The sequence below is a fragment of the Beta vulgaris genome, chromosome 3 (assembly GCF_026745355.1).
Source record: "Beta vulgaris subsp. vulgaris cultivar EL10 chromosome 3, EL10.2, whole genome shotgun sequence".
Classification (NCBI taxonomy): domain Eukaryota; kingdom Viridiplantae; phylum Streptophyta; class Magnoliopsida; order Caryophyllales; family Amaranthaceae; genus Beta; species Beta vulgaris.
The window spans coordinates 50,599,769-50,619,715 of NC_079204.1; the positions used below are offsets into that span (position 1 = coordinate 50,599,769).

General features: G+C 38.8%; 1 long non-coding RNA gene and 1 pseudogene across 1 annotated transcript; both read left to right on the plus strand.

The window, feature by feature from the left end:
• The first annotated feature begins 794 nt into the window (after positions 1–794).
• The window catches only part of LOC130590843 (uncharacterized), a 29,686-nt pseudogene continuing 10,533 nt past the window's right edge, over positions 795–19,947 (plus strand).
• Positions 15,061–16,708, plus strand: LOC125495928 (uncharacterized). Its single transcript, XR_008968504.1, has 3 exons — positions 15,061–15,199; positions 15,656–15,712; positions 16,636–16,708. It is a non-coding gene; the product is annotated as an uncharacterized LOC125495928 (long non-coding RNA).

The window sequence follows — 19,947 nt, forward strand, 5'->3', positions numbered from 1 at the left end:
CTGGACCAAAATCAAGTGATAAAAAATAATTAAAATTTATATTAGATAATATCAAAATTTTATTAAAAAAAATTATGGATTAAGGATATGTTCTTCTTAATTAATTTGCTTTGCACTATTTTTAATCAGCTAATAGTGTTTTATTCCTCTTTTATCTGCTAGATGTTTGCAAACATCTAGCAAAAAGAGATTTATCATTCCTCGGTGGTGGAGCGAGATGGTTTAGGGAGAAAGAAGGAAAAGTTTAGAGATATAATTTCAACTTTTTTGGGGCGATTTTAAGTACTTTTGTGGACGGAAGTTCAAATAAAAATATAGTCATGTGGGTTCTTATTAGATTCATCTTAATATATATTTTTCTATATGAACTTTTTATAATTTTTTACCGATACTAAATTAGAGATATATATTCTCCAAATTTTATATTGACATGTGTGAAAGTGGGAGTGTCACAATATAATTAATCCGAAACGGACAAAAGAAGTATATTCTACTTGGAGATGTTATCTTTGGTTTTCTCTTTGGCGGCTCTCGTCCCCTCGTCTCTCTTCCTCTTCACAGTAAATCCTTGTGAGGGGCAGCCATGTATGATTTTTATCTCTTATTCTCTGATTTTAGTTTGTTTTCTTGTTTTGTTTTGATTTATTTGTATTTCTATTGATTCAATTTGTAATATTTTCTAATACGACAGAATCAATTAGGTTGGGCTTTTGTTAGCTTTGTTTTGGTGTTGTGAAGTTGGTACAATCCTTTTTGAAATTATTCTCATTAGAGTAACTAGGATTACTGAAACGATGTGTTTCAAATATTCACGTCAAAAAAGCGGCGTTAGTGGCTTCGCCATTTGTGGTTTCTCTGGTATCTTACACTGGTAATGTACGATCACATTTGTGTTTGTTGTTTGCTAGAGGTGATCATTTTGGCCCGGCCCGGCCCGTTTTTGGTCCGAGTTTTGGGCAGAATTTTTCGGCCCGCGGGCAGGGCCCGGCCGTATTTTTTTTGGCTTTGGGCGGGCTTTGGGCAAGCTGAAAACGACTTTTTAGTCTATTTTTTGGCCCGGCCCGTTTTGGCCCGCAAAAGCCCGCTAATTTAGGTCCAAAATAGCGGGCTTTGGACACAAAAATTCGGCCCGAATTCAGTCCCGGCTCAACCAATGGGCAATTTTTTGGTCACGGCCCGAACCCGGCCCGGCCCATGATCACCCCTAGTTGTTTCCAGTCACCTATTTCATCAAATTAATAATCTTTTTTTTTTTAGGAGAGAAAGAGTTGAACTAGAGCTCTGGTATTATCATTGCGACTGATGATACCAATATTCGTGTAGTGTTCACTTCAGCCAATTTGATTAGACAACGCACTGAAAAACACTTTGCTGAAAACAAAGTAGCTCATGATCTTAAGGTAATGCTAAATTTATCTCTTCTCATCAATTATTTAAGTCCCAAAATTTCTCAGTTTGGACGGATGATAGGTAACTAAGTACAGTGTATGATGAATACCATATGGTCAATTCTCTTACACTTACCCGTCAAATGTTCCATTGTTGCATATCAATGAATGTAAACTTAATTATGGAGTATATTATTGATATGCTTTGTGTATCATTGAAAACTATAAGATACCGTATACCCTCAACTATATCATGTATAATAGTTATAGGTTAAAGAAGGGTTGAGAGAATATTTATAGTACACCTGGGTGTACCATGCTCATGGTACACCCAAGACTATTTTCTCCAAATGAGCAAAATGAGCGAATGAGCAAATGAGCAAAATGAACAAATGAGCAAACATTTCTACTCATTTAAGAAAATGAGCAAACACTTTTAATACAAAATGAGCAAATGAACAAATGAGTAAATGAGCAAAATGCACATATGAGCAAATTTAGTGTCAAATGAGCACCTGAAGTTCTAATTTATTACAAAAATACCCCTGGGTGTACCATGCTCATGGTACACCCGGGTGTACCATGAGTGAACTCAAGGGTTGATCCCATGAGAAGATAATTCAACTAATTAAACTTTACGATTTTGGTCATTTTTGCTCATCATAGTGTCATTGATCATAATTCTATATTTTAAGTTATATTTCTTTTTTTTTCTGGTGAAAAAGGAAAGTATATATGGAAAATTAAGGTGTGGCATTAAGCCGATTACGATATGCAAAGTAAAATTTAAAATAATAACCAGGGTTGGAGAAAATGGCTAGTTATATTGAATTCAAAAGACTTCTAGCTTTCTTTGCTAAACAATCTGACTCTAAGCTCATGACTGCCGCACGCAACTCCCTAAGTTTATGCAAAACGTCAAAGTATAAATCAGTGTTCTATTAGAAGCTTTGCAATCGGTAGCCATGATGATCCCGCAGGACTCCTGGACAACACTTGAAGTATACACACTGTTGGCAAAGGAGGCATCAACAAATACACTTGGAGTTACCTATGAGAGGGGGAGGGGATGGTGCTAGGTTATGGAGGGTTGTTTGATGAGGTCTGGGCATGACAGGGAGGCCTTATATTCCCATGCTATTTTGGTGCTTTGGTAATCAAGGTTAGGGAGGCCAGCTGGGAAGATTGAATAGAGACCAAGTTATTGCTTTGCTCCCATAATTCATAGGTTATGAAGGGGAAAATGATAACCACTTTAGGCTCTCTCTTCTTGTAACATGGAACTGGGTGTTTTGTTGGACCCATGTCCTAATATTTCCTGAGGTGCGGGCTTTGCTGCATTTCATCTCAAACTCCACGAGCTACATGAAGGTCAATAATACACCTAGAGTCAAGGAGATTTTTTGAGGAATTGTATCCTTCCACAGCAGCCTTAATAAATATGATTACTTGGGTGGGGTTTTAAAGTTCCATAACCAGGTGAGATTTGGTATTTTAGGTTGTGAAGCCGCTGTTTTATTATAAGAGGGAGAATTTTCATTGGATAACAAAGGGGGGATATGGGAGTCTTGCGTATCTTAGTTTGGCTTAGGGAGACTATAAATTCGGTCCAAAATTTCAGGGGAGAGGGAGAAGGAGAGGTTGTGAAAGTTCCATTCACCATCCATGTACGCTGATTAAGAGTCTGAAGAAAGCTACAGAGAGTACTGCTTCCAATCCAATTTTCATACCAAACTGAAATACTCTCCCACTATCGATATGCCATCAATTGTTTGATGTCACTAAAAATTGCCACCCCTTACCAATAATTTTCCAGAATGATTGTGAACATACTTTGACTGCACACATTGCACAACAAGCTTTGAAGGCCCTTGGGACCTTTTCCACCCTAGTTTTGCCATTGGCCCCCCATGGCAATAGTGTCAAGGACTATGGCTTCTTATACCTAGGCCTCCTATTCCTTAGGACGAAAAGTAATTTCCTTGGCAACGAAATGCAGTTTTTGTTTCCCATTTTTGAAGTTTAATTTACTTGATACCATTAGAAGGGAAGATTACTCAACTTCACAATTTCTCCTAAAATGACAAAGAGAAAACGTAATTTCAAAACAGATCACGATATGTGACCTTATAGATTTAATTAGTGAGTTAAGACATAGATACTTATGCACTTATCAAATATTCTAATGGCTTAATTAATTGTATGAAGAATATAATTTTTTTAATTGTTGCAGGTGAAAGTTACGCTAGCTGATGGCATATCATACGATGCTGAATTGTGTGCCCATGACTTCCACCTCAACTTTGCCGCCATCAAATTTGCATCTGATGATGTTGTCAGATGTGCACCAAGGAAACGACTGGATGACTCTATTCATCTCAACCCAAGCCAATGCTTGGCGACACCTGTTCTTGTTCGTAATTCAAGTTTGGTTAGCATTTCACCTGGTGATCCTATAGTTGTCATTGGGCGACATTTTGCGAGCCCATACGATCTTAGGGCTGCATCAGGTGTTCTTAGGTAAATAAAACATATCTTATTTAGTGATTTATTTTAAAGCATTATATTGGTAAAACTTTTGGTCAATTGAATTGACCATGTGTGTCTTGTTTATTTATCTTTAGTCTTGATTGCTGTAATTATGACTGTAAAGAGCTCTTCAAGGCAACTTGCAAAATAGCAAGGGTACGTCCTTACGCTATTAGCCCTTATCTTCTCTGTCTTTCTACTCACACAGTGCGACTAATGCCTATGCATGTTTATTTTGTGCATGTATGTGTAGTTACATTGGTTTCGATTCAAACATTCTAGAGTGAAGAGGTCAATAGGTAGGAATGCACATGTTGTGTCTAATTCTGTTTCAATTTTAGAGTCCAAGGAAAAGATGCATTGAAGTATAAATAAAAAAGATATATAATATAGTGGAAAGACAAAAGAGAATTGAGCAGAGTAGAAATAAAGAAAGTAACATGCAAGAATATAAAATCTGTTTCAGACAACCTGACTTTTGAACCAAGTAATGTCAGCTTCTTGGTACATGTTCAAAGTTGTTAGATTCTATTCTCTAGTTTCCCGATAGATGTTGATTGCATACTTTGTGTCGATTAAATTTCTTTTCTTTGTTACCCGTAAATTCCTAACAACTTACAACCTTTTGATTCACTTGGCCCTTGGGGGTCCAATGATTTTTGATTCTCCGTTTTGGTGAAAGAATTATGGCTAATATGAAATTTCACAATACCAGAACAAACTGTTTAACTCCTTCGACGACTCTCTCACACACAAATTACTAGCTCTGAGGTGATGCACCTGCTTGAGATGGTGATTGCTGAGCTGACCATATGCTGATGGATTTGGTGGCCTTTTTTGGCCCTGCGGTGGCCCATACCCCTGAGGTACAGATGGAGTCCCATAACTGGATTGCGATGTTGGAGGCACTCTCCTAATTTTCTTGGCAGAAAAAGTAAGAGCAAAGCTTCAGCTTAAAAAACAAAAGTTTGGCAGATGCATATCCCACATCGGTGGGATAGCTTGAGGACCTAGTTACAAGCTGTTATAAAACAAATCCTTCACCTCCTGGTTCCCTAGAGCAAGCTGGCTATTTGCTTGGGCTCATAAAATCTAACCTTTGGTTGAAAGTGGATTGCGAGCTTTTTGAGCCTATCGAATTCGAGTTGAGCTGTAAGTTTTGGAGTCGAAGTTCGACGAGCTTCAAGCTCGAGCCGAGCCCAATAAAATATGTTTTCAAGCCTAGCCAAGCCTTCTCAGGTTCTGTCTTGGTTCGGTTTGTTAACACCCCCACCCTTGGGGGTCTATTGATTTTTCATTCTTCGTTATGGTGAAAGAATTGTTGCTAATATGAAATTTCACAATAGTCTAACTTGTGAGATTTATCCAAGGCAGAAAATCCCTGATTAATTAGGTCATGTTGAATAAGGTAACACAAATTCTTACCTTGTATTTATTTGCTCCAAATCCACTAATGCTATGTTTGGATAGCAAGATTTCATTTCGAATCCTGGATTTGGATGAAATCTATTGTTTGGATGGTATGGAATTTGAAATTATGGAATTTGTCCAAATTCTTATCAAAAGCCTATATTAGTAGAATTTGAAATTCAAGCTATTACCTTGTCATTTGAAATTCTCTCCTCATACATATTCCAACTCCATGAGTATCTCTATCCCAACTTTACTCATTCCCTTTCTAATATTTATTTCTCTCTCCTTTAGTAAACCCACACTTTTTCTCTCTCCTCCATTAAACCACTATTTCTCTCTCCTCTATCAAACCCCCTCTACAAAACAATGTTTAGGAATTGAAATACAAACTTTAAATTCCAGATTTCAATTCCATTATTTGAAATGAAATACAAGTTTCCAAACACTACCTAACTGAAAAGTGAACGCTGCTTTTGTGTATCACGAGTACAAGTTTCTGACATAAGTGCAACAGGTACTCCGATAACCTTGATTTTGAAAACAAAAGAACCTTATGCTCTTATTTCTTTTTATTGATAAAATACTAAAATGTCAAAAGGAAAACCATACTACCAGTCTACCATAGTACTACACTGTATGTTTACATATACATGTAAATCCAATGGAAAAAATGCTCAGTGTGTATGAATTCCTCTATACTAAGGTAAAGTGGGAAAACATAAACAGTTAATTTATTTTAACATCATACCAGTAAAGAGTTGATAGCTGATCAAGTTTCAATTAAAAAAATTTGAAAGATAATCATGAAATCGGAAAGGGTTACTATGGAGATTTAGGTGTAGTAGATTGATAAGTGATAGTTAGGAAAGTGGCTGGTTGGTAGATTGATGGCCTTGACAAGGGGTTGATTATTATAAATATGTGCTTGAGTGAGTCAGATAAGAAATAGAATTGAGTTTTGGGTATGGCATTCGCATTTGGTAGCACAATTATCCCCCTCATGCGCCCATATGTTGGTGGACTGAACCGTTAGGCCTTGAATCTAGAAAGCCATGTTCTTTCACCAATCCATAGAGTGTAGTTCCTGGAGAGTGAGGGATACCTCAGTTGGTTAGAGCTCCCCTCCGGATTTGAAGAGATCTTGGGATCGATTCTCATCCATGCCATTGTGGCTTTCTAAACACCAAAAATGGAGTGTAGTTCCTACTGTTGTGAATTTCGATTAGGTTTAGGTATTAACCAAACAGAAGGTCTGGCTCTGCCAGCTTATATGTAGTTGATTCATCTTATCAATGCCCGAAGAGCTGGAGCTTCCTATTTTTTGTTCTAACTTCAACTTGTTTATTAGGTTCTCCAGGAGAGATCTTCTGTAGTCAAATCATGTTAGATGTTTTTCTATAACTTCAACTATCTGAGAATTTAGAGAGAGAAAATAGTGGGAGAAGAATGATAGAGAGAGAAAATCTTTAATTTGTGTCTTATTATGCTTTCTTACTTTTCAGATATTACATCCTTTTAAATACATCAGTACTAACTTCTAACAACTTGTAGGAAAAAATAACAAACTTTCCTAAACTGAACCAAGATATTTTTATCATCTTAACACCCCTCCCTCAAGATGGAGCTGCTAAGATCCAATCTTGAACTGGAGGTTGACAAACAATACCAATCTTGGAACTTAAGAACCTATGTTGATCAGTCCCTAAAGCTTTTGTCATCAAATCAGCAAGTTGTAAAGCAGATTGAACATGAACAGTCTTAAGAAAACTTGACTGCACGTTTTCTCTGATAAAATGAACGTCTATCTTCTGAGACTTTGACCTCAAGTGCTTAGTTTTCTCATGAAAACATGGATTTTCTGCAATATACTGTGCAGAAACATTATCACAGTATAAAGGAATTGGAGTAGGAATTGAAAACCCCAAATCATGAAGTAGTCTTTCCAACCAAACTACTTCATTGGCAGTGTAACTCATACTCCTATACTCTGCTTCTGTAGAGCTCTTTGAAACAACTTGTTGTTTCTTTGTTTTCCAGGATACTAAAGCCTTTCCAAGAAAAACACAATATCCAGACAAAGATCGTCCTGAGTCAACAAATGTCCCCCAATCCGCATCATTGTAGGCTGTAATCTTCAAGTCATTATGTGCAGGATAAAACAACCCATAATGAAGAGTACCTTTAAGATATTTCAAAACATGAACTGCAGCAGATAGATGAGGAGCCCTAGGATTATGAAGAAACTGACTCAAATGCTGAACAACATAACTAATATCTGGGCGAGTAAGATTTAAGTATAAAAGTTTTCCAATTATCCTCCTGTACTGCTCAGGATCAGCTAGCAAATCCCCTTCATCCTTACTCAGCTTCAAACCTTTTTGTAAAGGGAAACTAGCTGTAGTACAGCCTTCCATATGAGCATCTCTTAACATATCTAAGATATATTTCCTCTGATTTAGAAGAATCCCAGATTGAGAACGAGAAACTTCTATGCCCAGAAAATATTTGAGACTACCCAGATTTTGATAGTAAACGCAGTGTGCATAGCAGTCTTAAGATTCTGAATAACAGTAACATCAGTACCAGTAATCAGTAAGTCATCCACATAGGCAACCACAATTGTATAAGAGGTGGAAGAGTGCATAATAAAAAGAGAATAATCTTGCTGAGACTGAGTGAAACCAAAATCAAGCAAAAATTTGCTTAATTCTTTATTCCAGCATCTTGATGCTTGTTTGAGTCCATAAATGGACCTTTTCAACTTGCAAACTTGCCCTGAGTTTGCTTTTGTATAACCTTGAGGTGGGGTCATGTAGACCTCCTCATCAAGATAACCATGCAAGAAAGCGTTGTTCACATCAACTTGTTGAACATCCCAGCCAAAAGCAGCTGCTAAAGCAATAACCACTCGCACTGTAGTAAACTTGGCTACCGGACTGAAAGTATGTTTATAATCTTTGCCTTCAATTTGTTTATCACCACGTGCAACAATTCTAGCTTTACATCTCTCCACAGTTCCATCAGAATTGAATTTCGTTTTGTAAACCCATTTAGAACCTATGGCCTTCTTGCCAGGGGGTAATTGAGTAAGTTCCCAAGTTTCAGTTGTCTCCATTGCATCAAGCTCTTTTTGCATAGCATCTATCCATTCGGGATGAGCTTTAGCTTGATTATATGTGCTAGGTTCAAAAGCAGTTAAAACATTTTCAAGACTTTGTAATGAATCCTGAGCCATATAAGCAAGAACTGGTTCAGAATACACACTAAAAGAAGAACCAGTCTGTAAAGAAGGTGGAATAGTAAGCTGAAAATCATCAAACTTCTTTGGAAGCTGTCGAGTCCTGGAAGATTGTATTATAATAGGAAGAGAAGAAGAATTAGGAGAGGGTGAAGGAGCGACATCAGCAGAACAAGAGGAAAGTGGAGAAGTAGAAATATTCTGATCACCAGAAGCAAGAATAGAATTAGGGGAGGAGGAAGAGAAATCAGGAAGAATAGGCTGTGAGTTATCGAGGGCAGGATTCATGAGTGGTAATGCTGGATTAATAGAAGGAGGTGTTTGGGATTGAAAAGGGAAAACATTCTCACAAAACACAACATCCCTACTCAAAATTATCTTATGAGTAACAAGATCATACAATTTGTAGCCTTTTTGTCCATAAGGATAACCAATGAACACACATTTACGCGCCCTAGGTTCAAACTTATCACCAACCTTTTGAGCAGCATAACATAAACAACCCATCACCTTCAAATGACTGTAATCAGGGGACTTGCCAAATAATAACTCATAAGGAGCCTTCCATTTAAGCACTGAACTAGGAAGAAGATTGATGAGATAAGTGGCAGCCAACAAACACTCTCCCCAGAACTTCAAAGGCAAAGAAGCATGAATCCTTAAAGTCCTCGCAGTTTCCAACAAATGTCTATGTTTACGTTCAACCCGCCCATTTTGTTGAGGATTACCAGGAATACTTTTGTGATGAATAACACCCTTAGCAAGAAATAATTGAGCACAAGCTTCCTGAATGATCTATGTCCCATTATCACTTCTAAGAGTCTTAATCCTTGTCCCAAACTGATTCTCAACATACGCAAAAAAACAAGATAAAATCCCAGACACTTGAGTTTTATCATGAACCAAATAGGTCCAAGTTAATCTGGTACTGTCATCCAGAATAGTAAGGAAATAAGTAGCACCTGAGAGAGATGGCCTTCTATATTTTCCCCAAAGATCCACATGAATTAACTCAAAAGGAACAGAAGCAATGGAATCAGAAACAGGATAAGGCAATTTATGATGCTTTCCAAACACACATGCTTCACAAGTAAAATCACAGTTATTATGACCAAGAATAGAAACTATTACATGCTTGAGTTTACTGGCAGAAATATGACCTAATCTAGCATGAACAAGCTCAACACTAGGTTTTACAGCGGAAGTGATAGTGTTATGTACAAGTGAAGTATCACTATTATTTGTAAAAGAAGAAATGGATGAAACAGAATTAAAACGATATAGGCCAGATTCTCTCGTGCCAATAGCCTTGATCTGTTTACTCACAAGGTCCTGAAAGAAACAAGACTTCCTTTCAAAACGAGCACACAAATTATTGTGATCAAGCAATCTGCCTACTGATAGCAAATTATGCTTAAAATCAGGTATGTAAAGCACATTGTGCAAGGTGATTTGAGGTGTTAAACATATACTGCCAGTATAAAACACAACTTTAATAGTTCCATCTGGTAAGCTAACTTTAACTGGATTTTGAAGCAATTTATAGGAAGCAAACAATTTCAAATTACTTGTCATGTGATCTGTTGCACCAGTGTCAATGATCCAGCAAGTTTTATCAGAATGACTAACTATAGCATCAACATTAGAAGCAATGGTGATACCTGCAAAATTGACCTCAGAAGAAAGAGGATTATCCATATGAGAAGAATTGGCCTGCATCATCTTCAGAAATTCATTATACATCACAGAATTTGCTGTTGGATCAATGACATTGCCATTTCCAGGACCAGATCTTTTACTAGATTCAGCATGATCTGTAGGTAATCTCCCATGAACACCAGACTCAATAGACACATTTGCAGCTGTTCGAAGACCTCCTTTCCCTTTCAAAGTTGTATACCAATCAGGCACTCCATACAACTTAAAACATTGGTCAATAGTATGACCTCTCTTCTTGCAATGATCACAAAGAAGATCATGCTTAAGGCGCTTAGAATTATCTTACCTCTGATGAAAAACAGGCTTAGGAAACATTTTAGGCTGAAAAGAATTTGGAGTAGTAACATTTAAAGCACTCATCTCAACTGACACAGTAGATTGATTAAGCTTATGCTTCTGTTCAATCTGCTGTAAGGTATGATAAGCCTTATAAATTGTAGGCAAAGGATCAGAACTCAGTAAATTTGTGGTCACTTGATCATAATTCTGATTCAGACCTGACAACAATTGCATTAATTTTCTCATCTGATCCATCTCAAAAATCTTCTTGACAATTCCACAACTGCATAGCTTCAAAGCACCACAAGTACAGTCTGGAATTCCTTCAAGAACCTGTAACTCATCCCAAACTCTCTTCAATTTTCCATAATATTCTGCAATACTCTCATTATTTTGAGCAGTAGAACTCAAACTTCGATGCAACTCAAACAATTGAGGAGCATTAGTATGTCCAAATCGCTCAGCAAGTTCAGACCACAATTCAACAAGAATTGACAAACATAAAACTCTCGGCTAAATTCTTATCCATAGAGTTCAAAATCCAAGACATAACCATATAATCATTTCACAACCATTTTTGATAATCAGGATGGTCAATACCTGGAGAAAGAAGAGTTCCGTCAACAAATTGAAGCTTATTCCGAGCAATTAATGCCATTCTCACACTCCGATTCCAATTAACAAAATTAGAACCAGTAAGAATGTTATTTCCAAGCTGCATTCCTGGATGATCTCCATTAGTGAGATAATAAGGATCATTGAAATTTACTCCATTGTTGTTACGCTGCGAAGAAATTTCTGCTTCTGAGATTTCTGGTGCCATTATCCAGTAATATAAGCTCAAAAACAAGAAGAATTCAAGAAACACGAAGGAAATCATAATCGTGATCAAGAAATGCAGAAAAAGAGAAGATAATCGAAGACAAAATCGTTCGATTAAGAATCAAGATTGAAAGAAAAAACAATTCAAAACAAGAATTTCTCTGATACCATGTGAAATCTCAGAACTATCTCAGAACTATCTGAGAATTTAGAGAGAGAAAATAGTGGGAGAAGAATGATAGAGAGAGAAAATCTTTAATTTGTGTCTTATTATGCTTTCTTACTTTTCAGATATTACATCCTTTTAAATACATCAGTACTAACTTCTAACAACTTGTAGGAAAAAATAACAAACTTTCCTAAACTGAACCAAGATATTTTTATCATCTTAACAGAAGCACCTTTTGTTATCATGATAATTCATGAAAGGCATTGTGCTGGGGAATTGGTATGTATGCATATTATTTTATCATGTGGTTTTTTATTATTTCACATTTTAGGAAACACCTTCTGTTATCATGGTAATTCACGAAAGGCACTATGTTGGGGAATTGTATGTAATTGAGAGGTGATCATTTTGGCCCGGCCCGCTGGCCCGGCCCGGCCTGTTTTTGGGCCGGGTTTTGGGCAGAATTTTTTGGCCCGCGGGCCGGGCCCGGCCCGGCCCGGTTGTTTTTTTTTTTGTTTTTGGACGGGCTTTGGCAAGCTAAAAACGACTTTTTAGTCTATTTTTTGGCCCGGCCCGTTTTGTCCCGCAAAAGCCCGCTAAGCTCGGCCCGAAATAGCGGGCTTTGGACACAAACATTCGTCCCGAATTTAGGCCCGGCCCGAACCCGGCCCGGCCCGGCCCATGATCACCTCTAGTATGTATGCATATTAATTTATTGTGTGGTGTTTTGTTATTTCACATTTTCACTAATACTTGCTTTCTGTTGTAATGTGGTGATGGAGGTCCAGTTCTCAATATTGCTGGAGATTTCATTGGTATTGCTTTCTATGACGACGTTTTCACTCCTTTTCTTCCCATAAACATTGTTTACAAATGATGGGAGTACTACAAGAAATTTGGGTATGTGAAAATGAAATGTATTTATCTATTACTTTATGCTATATTGATCATGTTGGCCTAGAGCTCTGGGATGGATTTTATTTTAAACTTGCATGTTTACATTGCGGCTAACGGCTATGCGAGTATGCGGTACATTAGTCGTTGCCGACAAACTTTGTGAGGAGTTTTCTAGACTCCAGTTAGAGGTTGTTCATGAAGGGGAGGTAGAAAGATTGTTGAGTGCCTTAACCATCGAGCCCAACTTTCTAGACGAAATAAGAGAGAGTCAACCTGGGGATGTGAAGCTTGAGCGAGTCAAAGTAAAGCTTAAGGAGGGAAAAGCAGAAGGGTTTGCGATCCATGAGGATGGAAGCATAAGATATAAGGGTAGGTGGTGTGTGCCACAAAAATGTGAAGAATTGAAACAAAAGATAATGGGTGAGGGTCATAACACGACTTATTCCGTCCACCCAGGGGAGATAAGTTATATAAGGACCTCAAGAAGATGTTCTGGTGGCCTGGGATGAAAAGAGCAGTAGCTGAATTTGTTTCAAAATGTCTAACATGCCAGAAAGTCAAAAGTGAACACAAGAGACCTCAAGGAAAGATTCAACCTTTAGACATTCCGACATGGAAATGGGATTCGATATCCATGGACTTCGTTGTAGCCTTACCTAGGAGTCGGGGAGGCAATAATACCATATGGGTGATAGTAGATAGACTAACCAAAACAGCAAGGTTCATACCTATGAAAGATACGTGGAGTATGGAAGCCTTAGCCAAGGCCTATGTGAGAAATGTCATTCGATTGCATGGTGTACCCACGAGTATAGTATCAGATAGAGATTCGCGATTTCTTTCGAATTTCTGGAAAAAGGTTCAGGAAGCATTTGGTAGTGAGCTATTGATGAGTACAGCTTTTCACCCAGCTACAGACGGTCAAACCGAAAGAACTATTCAGACATTAGAGGACATGTTGCGAGCATGTGCCTTAGAATACCAGGGATCATGGGAAGACCATTTGGACCTCATAGAATTCTCATACAACAACAGCTACCATGCTAGTATTAAGATGGCACCATTTGAAGCACTATATGGGAGAAAGTGTCGTAGCCCTTTATGTTGGAACGACATTAGTGAGACTGTGGTGTTAGGACCTGAGATGATTCAGGAGACAATGGATCAGGTTCGATTCATTCAAGATAAGATTAAGGCTGCACAGGACAGGCAGAAATCCTATGCGGATCAGAAGCGAAGGGATGAGAATTACGAAGTCGGGGAAAAAGTATTGCTTAAGGTGTCTCCAATGAAAGGAGTGATGCGATTCGGGAAAAAGGGGAAGTTAAGCCCTAAATTCATAGGACCATATGAGATCCTGGCGAGAGTAGGCAAAGTCGCTTATCGCCTAGATTTGCCCAATAACTTAGAAAGGGTCCATAATGTGTTTCACGTATCCCAACTCCGGAGATACGTACCTGATGAGTCACATGTACTTGAACCGGAAAATGTCGAAATAGACGAAACCTTATCCTATGAGGAGAAACCTGTCCAGATCCTAGACCGCAAGGTGCGTAGTACGAGGAATAAGGACATCAGAATTGTCAAAGTGTTGTGGAGAAATCAAAATACTGAAGAAGCCACTGGGAAGCCGAAGATGCAATGCGTCTGAAGTACCCTGAGCTTTTTCAAGAGGTACGTGAGTTACGGGGACGTAACTTTTCTTTTAAGGGGGGAAGAATGCGATAGAATTTCGCGCTTTCACCCTAAAGTATGTTACTTATGATAGTTATCTGTAATTATTGCTGATCTGTTGTGCGAACGTTAGAAAACGCTTATGAAATTTTGGGACTTAGAAGTGCAAAAGATCGTCGTTAAGACTAGCTACCTCCAAGTTTCGGGACGAAACTTCTTTTAAGGGGGAAAGCCTGTAATACTCCGTATTTTTGGAATTAATTCGTAATAATTAAGAAATACCAAGAAAATAATAAAAGGTATTTTAATATTATTTACAGAATAATAAGAATTTAATAATATTAATACGAGTCGGTTGTGTTAATTTCGGATTTATAAGGTTAAACCGAGTTCACCCGATCTAGGGTTACCACTTTTGGAAGGGTATAAAAAGGGAAAGTAAGAGGAGAAATTTCAGAAAACCCTAAGTTTCCCTTTCTCCTCTTCAGCCGTCATCTCCCTCTCTCTCAATTTCTCTCTCCTCTCTCGCTGGTTTCTTCTCCCTCACCGATTCTTCCTCTCTTCCCTTGCTTCGTCTCTCTCGCTTGTTTCGTCTCCCTCGCCTACTTCTTCTCTCTCGCAGTGGGCTGCTGTGGCGAGGCTCGGAGTGCGAGGCGTTGCAAGCGTGTCGGTGCAGGTGCGGGACGAGGGTTGTGCGAGCGAGGCTAAGGGATCGAGTGTAGTGCGAGTGTTGTGCGGATTGTGCGAGTGAGTGGAGTCGAGGGCTGGATCGAAGGCTGTGCGAGCGAGGCTAAGGGCTCGAATGAGTCGAGTATTGTGCGGTTGTGCGAAAGGTGCGCGACGAGGGAGCCCGTGAGTGTTCGAGGGACGTGCGAGGCTGCTGTTGCTGCTGCGCGAGGCTGCTGTTGCTGCTGTGCGAGTTGTGCGACGAAGCTCGAAGCGTGTGCAGAGGCTGCTGTGCGAATCGAGGGCTGGTTCGAGCGTAGCCGTGCGGCTGCTGTGGTAGAGCGTGGGGTTGTGTGCCGTTGACGGAAATCGGTCGCCGGAACTTGATTTCCGGCAAGCTTAACGGTATAAAACATTTTATATATTGAATATATTATATTAAGTTTAACTATAATTTATGTTTTCATAATTATGTTAAATTATAATTAGTTAATTAATAATTCAAGTTAATGAGTTCATTTTATTATTCTGACTATAATTGCGAATATAACTCTTGGACATAATACTGGATTGGACCTAAGAGTTTTGGACATAAGATTTGGACATAAAACATGGTTGGACTTATAATTTAACTGGTTGGTCAAGATAGTGGACTAATGACACTAACTAATATTAGTAGTTCACTAGCTTTGACTCATTAAAAGACGTTAAACTCTTTATAATAAGAAAAGTAACGAAAATTCTTAAACAAGGGGTTTATTAATCGTTTACTTCGAATTATTAAACCGTATAGTCTTAGTTTACGTAGTACGTTGTTATTATTACCAACGACGTAGCATAAAGTTTTATTTAACGGTTTAGGTCCCAATTTCATAAGCGGAACGTTCGATTAAGACAGCGAAAATTCTCCGTTACAAGGTACGTACGCGTACCAGTTTAATCCCAAGTATTAGTATCATGATTAGGTTGCAATCTATGTTATTGGAACCTAGAAGCATGATAGGGAACGTTTGATTGATTGAGATTGTCTGGTTAGACATTTGTAATTGAATCGATATGTTGCATTGGAATGCGTAATTTATCTGTATTAAACAAGAGCATTTTTAATCTATCCATAGTGTAACAAGGTTGTTACAAGAGATATGATTGAGCATTGTAATAAGAGGACAGGTAAATGATTCTATGTATCCATAGTGTAACAAGAGTGTTACAAGAGATACGATTTGAGCATTTTAATGAAAAGAACAGGTAATTGATTCTATGTATCCATAGTGTAACAAGAGTGTTACAAGAGATACGATTTGAGCATTGTAACTAAGAAAAGGTAAATGATATATGTGGTTATGAAATGAATGGTTAATATTAAAATGAATTATGGCAATATCTTGTAGCTGGACTCCCTACAAGTGATGAACAATGGGGGGGTGGGACTTGTCCTACGCTCACTACGCAGGCCTACTGTGACGACAGTATGTCCTTATATTTTTGACACTCAAGTAGGCGGAAGGTTCCGTTCGATCTTGGGGGTATGCATACTAAGGTGATGGTGTGAGACGGAACAAAACCGTATTTGCATTTCATCTAACAGACCTAGTGTTGTTAAGGATTCAGTAGCCCGTATGATTCTAGTAAGATGACGGTGCCCGTTCGATGCCAATTAAAGATTAAGATTAAAGGTTAAAGGATGTACATAGTGTAGCATCATGCTTAAGATTGTTCATGTGTGCATCATTTATGTTTACATGTATTCAATGGTTCATTACGTACTCAGCATAGCTGATTGTGTGTTATTATGTGTTTGATGAACTGCGATGAACCATTGATGCTACAATGGGGAGCAGACTAGGTGTGCTGGTGCTGCTGCATAATCTCGAGCATACGGGGATAGGCTTGGTATTTACATTTAAAGCATTTTGAAATAAGTATTATTGGTTTTTCTAAGACTTATATATGGTTTGTGGTTTGAATGAAAGGGGTCTTGATGATTCCCGAGTTGTATTTATATTTTAATTCGCTGCATTTTAGTTTTCAAGTTAATGTTTTAAGTTATCGTTAACCCTTATTATGCCTTGCGTTCCATCGCGGCGGTAACACGCCCGAAGTCGACACGACGCAGCAGTGGTGGGCGCGCGTGGATTTCGGGGGTGTTACAAAACTGGTATCAGAGCCGAAGGCTCTGAATTTCAAAGACGTTTTAAAAACGATTTCAAAATGGGTAGTATGGGATAGGAGCATATAGAACATATATGTTATGTGCATTAAGTCATAGGAATGATTGCAAATGTGATTTCGTTTCGTGTCTTGAACGCAAATGTGTTGTTTGATGGTTCAATTGAAGTTGCGAACGATTCTTGCAATATTCGAATAAGAATATGCTAAGAGGATGTACAAAGATGTTTCAAAAAAAAAATAGTGTTGAATTAACCTTATTTTTGCGACAAAACTCTTTACTTGATTGAAACGATCGTTTTATCTCTTAAATACATATATATACATATATATGATATATGTTCGAAAACCTTTAAGGATACTTTATGATATTCCTTGTTATGGTTGTGACGTCTCATGTGAGATGTTTGTGTTGCAAGTCAATAAAGACTTAATATTTGTTCGTGACAATTACTTGCTATATGTGCAATGTGTATTGGTTAAGAAAGGACAGGATGATGTGTGTCACTGAGATAGCTATTATGTTATTTTCAGCGTAGAATGGTTCGGGAGGGAGGCACGCCTGAAACCTCTCTGAATATCGAGCAATCGATACGTGACTTGGTGCAAATCACTGCCAACCTAGCCCAAGGTCACAATCGTGAAGGGGATTTATCGAAAAGGTTGCCCGTAGGAACCCACCAATACTGAATGGGAAAGGGGGACCTGAAGAATTAGAGAATGGGTTGGGGAATTCGATAAACTTTTCTTCACCTTATCCTTGCCCTGATGAGAAAACTGTCCCTTAGCGAGCTACTACCTTCAGGGAGATGCCCATTTCTGGTGGACCCAAGCTAAGAGCAACCTCCTGAGTCAGCCTGGTTTTGGGTGGGAAACTTTCAAAAAGGCCTTAAGGGACAAATATTACCCTCCATACCTTAAGAAGCAGAAAGCCCAGGAATTTATGATGTTGGAACAAGGGACTCTGTCTGTTGAGGAGTACTACCGGAAATTCATCGAGCTGATGAGATTTGCCCCGGAAATAGCACCTACTGAGGAATCTAAAGCCTCACGTTTCGAACTAGGACTTACCCTTGACCTGCAAGGAAGACTAGGGGGAGATACATTCACCTCTTTAGATCATGTGTTTGGCAAAGCTGCTCATCTTTATGCCATCAGGAAGAGAGAGGAAGGGGGTAAGCAGGGTGAGAAACGAAAGGATAATCCAAACCCTGAGGTCCAGAAGTTTGAGAAGAAGCATAATGGGAACCAAAACCATCAAGACCCTCAAAGGAATTTCGGTAAGGGACCCAATAACAACAACTAATCCCAACAACAATAACCGCAATAACAACACCAATAACCGCAGATCTGAGCGTGTGTATAGGTGTAGAAAGTGCCCTAACAACCATCCTGGTAGAGACTGTGAGGGTAACAAGGTGGAATGTCGAGAATGCGGGAAATTGGGACATAGGGCATATGAGTGCTACTCGAAGAACAAACTGATCAACCCTAATGGCCAAAAGAATGGGAATTATGGGGACAACCTCGAAATGGAAATGGAAACGGGAATGGAAATGGGGGAAGTGCTTATAATGGGAATTCTAACTACTCCAAGCCTTTAACCCACACCAATAATCAAACATCTAATGGGAACAATGCAACCAATTCCCAAGATAAGGGCAAGGGGAAGCTGTATATGATGTCGACTAGAGAACAAGAGGCTCGAAGGGATGTTGTCTCGGGTACATTTTCTATCAACTCCACTCCTGTTAAAGTATTGTTTGATTCTGGAGCATCATTGTCATTTATTGCCCATTCAACTGTTAGGACTTTAACATTGATCGAGTCTGAGTCGATTTCTATGCCTATAGTCATTCCGTCTGGTGAGACTGTTAATGCTCTAAAAGATTTCTAAAAGTGCCACTGAAAATAGGAGAGAGTTTCTTTCCTTCTGACCTGATAGAGTTTAACTTATCAAACCTAGACTTATTTTGGGGATGGATTGGCTTGGAAAGTACATGGCTAAGATAGACTGCGATGCGCAGAAAGTGGAACTGAGAGATCCTTTGGGAAAAAGAGTGTCATATAGGAGAATACCTCGAGAACCGGGAATTAAGGTGATCAATGCCATACAACTTAAGAACTAGTAGACAAGGGATGGCCTCTATTTATGTGTTCGGTGAGAAGAATTGAGGATGATCCGTTAAGACCTGAGGATGTGCCAGTAGTCCGAGAGTTCAGGATGTTTTTCCTGAAGATATACCTGGTATGCCACCAAGGAGAGATGTAGAGTTCACCGTTGACCTAGTACCTGGGACTGGACCAATTTCGAAAGCCCCATATCGAATGGCTCCAGCAGAAATGAACGAGTTGAAAAACCAGTTGGAGGAACTACTTGACAAAGGGTATATTAGACCTAGCATGTCACCATGGGGAGCACCTGTCTTATTTGTGAAAAAGAAGGATGGTAGTTTGAGGTTGTGTATAGACTATCGAGAGTTGAACAATGTCACTGTGAAAAACAAGTACCATTGCCTAGGATTGATGACTTGTTCGACCAACTTCAGGGTGCGGGGATGTTCTCCAAAATAGACTTAAGGTCAGGTTACCATCAATTGAGGATTGTTGATCATGATATACCTAAGACTGCCTTCAGGACTAGATATGGCCACTATGAGTTTACTGTAATGCCTTTTGGGTTATCTAATGCACCTGCAGTTTTCATGGACCTTATGAATAGGATCTTTCGACCCTACCTCGATAAATTTGTCGTTGTATTCATAGACGATATACTGATCTATTCTAGGAGCAAGGAGGACCATGAGGGTCATTTGAGAGTCATTTTGCAGACACTTAGGGACAACCAACTATATGCGAAGTTTTCGAAATGTGAATTTTGGTTGGAAAGAGTGTCATTTTTGGGTCACTTTGTCTCCAAGGAGGTGTGTCAGTCATCCTGCAAAGATCAAAGCCGTGAGTGAATGGCCTACTCCAAAGAATGT